A 4,180-nucleotide genomic window follows, 5' to 3' on the forward strand; every position below is an offset into this window, starting at 1 on the left:
GGAAGGGTATAAGGTCTGAGGAATACAAGAGAAACCTGGTAAAGAGAGAGCAAGTGAATTTTGGGAGAGAAGGCAAAGAAATGAGACGAACAGAGGAGGGAATGAGGACTTAAATAAGGGAGTAGTCGACAGTTGGTCTTGACCGATAGTGAAACTACAAGGGCTTGGAAGACGAAGGGGCGTAATAGTGTGGGAAAGGCAAACAAATTGACAGGGTGACGTCTGCTAGGTGGCCGCATGGACGGTATGGTTCGTAGGGAAACTAGGCATCGTAGGATCTTTCCAAACATCCCAAGACGTCTCTAAGAAGTCACGCCGACCAAGCAATAATGACTTGGGTGCGTGTTAAGACCCCGAGTGACCTTGGGGAGCCAAGACGGAATAATGCAATAAATAGGAGGGATTAACGAGCAAGTGAGTGGCAAGCACGCACCAACTAGTGGCTCGAAATGGAGGAGGCGCTTCGAAAAGGCTGGGAAGCCGGGAAGACGGCAAGGCGTGGAAATCCACGTGCATTAATGATAGGATGTGGGGGAATCTTCTAAAATTCGCATTGCACACGTGCGCTAGGAATTTGTTATGTACTGGGAGGGGAGAAATCCCCAAGGGTCGGGCCCGGGATAAAGACCCGGGTCGAAGCCCACGTACAAGACTTGGGAAGGGCCTAGACGGCCCAGGAGGCCCATAAGTAAACATACATGGCAGGAGTTCTATCAAAAGGATAGGAGGTCGTGTGGCCTGGCACCTCTGACGAAGGCGCCCCCAACTCTGACAGAACAAGGCAGACTAGCACCCAAACTAGCCGATCGTCAGAGACATCCCTGTCCCTAACACTGCTACCAGGACAGCACAGGAGGGGAAAAGAGCCCGTCCAAGGCCACACCGTATTTAATGGAGCAGAGTCGGGACTGTCCGAGGCAAGCCGCATTTAATGGTGAAAAGACGAGTATGCATGACAGAGCCACGCCGCATTCAATGCGTCTCAAGGGTCGGCACGTAATGGGGTGCCCTCTTGGGTATCAGCAACGACCCTGGCCAGGCCTAGTAGGTCTGACGGAAGGCAGGAGGTTGGAGTAGGGACCTGCAATCCCAATACGGAGCCGCACACAGGTCACCATAACCTTAGGACCAACCTTGACCAGGTATAAATACCCCTCTCTCTCTGTCAAGAGGGGGGTAACTCACACACTCATTCTTGAGCACTTCTTCGTTTATTCATTTTAGCTATCTCTATCTCTCTTCATCTTCATTCTTGAACTAACTTGACCGTCTGAGGTACAATGGCCCCCGAGCTCCCCCATTCTCCTCTTTACAGGGAAGAATCAGAATGTTGCTAGAGTGAAGTTGCTCAGGCCCACAAAACATGACCTCAACACAGATAATATATATAAATAATCATTCCCCAAGAGATGAGATTTTTTTAGATTTTTTTCTCCATTGATTTTGACTGGTCCTGCAAGATAAAAACAAACCAATAATATTGCTTGCATTCTCCCCCACTTTAATTTATACATGCAGCGCAAAATATACGTTGAGAGATGAACCTCCCTAGCTAGCTAGCTAGCTATCTTGTCCCCTTGACATGCAACAGCATGGTTGAGAGATGAGGTTAAAAAGAAAAGGCTGGGTCTTGATCAAGGGGTTTGCGAAATAAACCTTTAATTAATTACTATATAGGAGTAAGCATGCGCATTTGAATATATATGGCTCGGTCCATTCACTACGTACATATATATATATATACACACACACATACATATATATAGTAATTCCTGAAAATCTGAAAAAAGGTCTCGAAGTGTTCCATGAGTTTCCCCACCATAATCTCGGGACCCACCCCGACTATAGCTTACGCCACTCTCTTTAAGCACTCGATCCATCCATTTTAGTTAATATATGTTATAAGTAATTAAATGCTCAAAAATCTCTCTCTCTCTCTCCGGAATAAATAAATTAAAAAAAAAAAATAAAAAAAAACGAGACAGATTCAAAAGTCGACCTACTCAACTATCTTAATTTCGACCTACTAAGAATTTACTTTGTTATTCTCAATTCATGAGGAGTTACGATCACTCGGAACCAATTCAGAATGAACAATTAACGTACTGGGACGGATCACCTACTAAGAAATAATTTTGCGTGTATGAAAATTGCCTCGTCATGCACGCAAATTGACGCCAACGGCTGAATAATCCTCATGCTGAAATAATTATAGTCGCTTGATGCATTTTTGTCAATTTTCTGAACCGTTGTCATGTATTTTCCAAGTAAAAAATAAATAATTTGCTGAGTTCTTCCAAGTCAACCTAGCTAGCTAGCTCAAGGAATCAGACCACCTCGCCCATATATGGCCAACAGAAGGCAACCCATTTTACTCGACATCACAAGCAATTTGGTGACCAAAACATAATCCATCGTTACCTGCTCTTGCAACCACTATCATCGATCATTTCTTGATCTCTGCAATGGCTTCCATGATAACCAGACAACCTCACTTTGTTTTGATACCACTCATGGCACAAGGCCACATGATACCCATGATAGACATGGCCAGGCTCTTTGTAGAGCGTGGTGTGATTGTCAGCTTGGTCACTACCGCCTACAATGCCTCCAGATTTGAAACATCCATTCATCGAGCAACAGAATCTGGCCTCACGATTTTGCTTGTTCAACTCGAATTTCCATGCCAACAAGTGAGACTTCCTGTTGGGTACGAGAATCTTGACATCCTCCCTTCACTAGACCTATTAACCAAGTTCTATGAAGGTCTAAGCATGCTACAACAACCTTTAGAAAAGCACCTCCAAAATTAAAGGCACCCTCCAACTTGCATCATATCTGACAAGTGCCTCTCTTGGACATCTGAAACAGCTCAAAAGTTCAATATCCCAAGACTCGTTTTCCACGGGATGGGCTTTTTCTCACTTTTAAGCTCCCATAATATCAAATTTTACAATGCTCACCGTTCTTTCAGTTCCAACTCGGAACCCTTCGTGATCCCAGGACTGCCCCAAATAATTGAGATAACAAGAGCCCAACTTCCAGGTTCATTTGTTACACTGCCCGGCTTGGATGGTGTTCGAGACAAGATGCAAGAGGCCGAGTCAACTGCTTATGGGGTTGTTGTGAATACTTTCAATGAATTGGACTAGGGGATCATTAAGGAGTACGGGAAGGCCATCAAGAAGAAGGTATGGTGTGTTGGGCCAGTTTCTTTATTTAACAAGGAGAGTTTGGACAAGTTCGAGAGGTGACAAAACCTTAATTGACGAGCAGCAATGCTTGGGATGGCTTAACTCGATGGAACCAAGCTCGGTTATTTACACTTGTTTGGGCAGTCTATGCTGCCTGGTTCCGTCACAAATAATCGAGCTTGGGTTGGGTCTTGAGGCATCAAAACAACCATTTATTTGATGATTAAAATAGTTGAGAGATATTTAGAGTTGGAGTGGCTGGAGAAGGAAAGATTTGAGGAAAAGAATAAAGGGAGGGGACTCCTGATCAAGGGATGGGCTCCCTAAGATTTCATTACATCTCATCCAGCAATCGGAGGTTTCATTACCCACTGTGGTTGGAACTCAACGATTGAAAGTGTGTGTCATGGGGTGCCAATGATCACTTGGCCTATCTTTTCGGAGCAGTTCTTGAATGAAAAACTGGTGGTAGAAATTCTGAGGATTGGGATTCGAGTAGGGGTGGAAATTCCTGTCAGATGGGGGGGAAGAAGAGAAAGTTGGGATTTTGGTGAAGAAAGAAAAAGTGGAGAAGGCAATAACGCTATTGATGGATGGGGGAGATGAAGCCGTAAGGAGAAGAAAGAAAGCAAGAGAGCTTGGAGAGATGGCAAGAAGGGCAATGGAAAAAGGAGAGTCCTCTCAATTAAACATGTCATCCCTCATCGAAGATATAACCAAATTACGATCCACTCAAGACAAGGAGTAGTAGTAACTAGTAATTGTATATAGCATATTATGTATTATAGCATGTTATGGAATAGAGGAATCACTGGGATATTTTTTATTGCTTTCAATTTATGTATAGTTGAAATAAATAAGAATATTATATTTGTCTTGGGTCATTATTACCTTTTATAATTTGTGATCCCTTCATATCCAAAAAGAGAGACTATATCCACAAAGAAGAAGATTTAGCTAGCACATCAACTTTTACAAGGGGTGGT

At 43.6% G+C, this 4,180-nt stretch overlaps 1 pseudogene; it reads left to right on the plus strand.

The window, feature by feature from the left end:
- The first annotated feature begins 2,373 nt into the window (after positions 1-2,373).
- Positions 2,374-3,967, plus strand: LOC121265940 (annotated as a pseudogene).
- The last annotated feature ends 213 nt before the right edge of the window (positions 3,968-4,180 follow it).

Source organism: Juglans microcarpa x Juglans regia, chromosome 5D (genome assembly GCF_004785595.1).
Source record: "Juglans microcarpa x Juglans regia isolate MS1-56 chromosome 5D, Jm3101_v1.0, whole genome shotgun sequence".
NCBI lineage: Eukaryota > Viridiplantae > Streptophyta > Magnoliopsida > Fagales > Juglandaceae > Juglans > Juglans microcarpa x Juglans regia.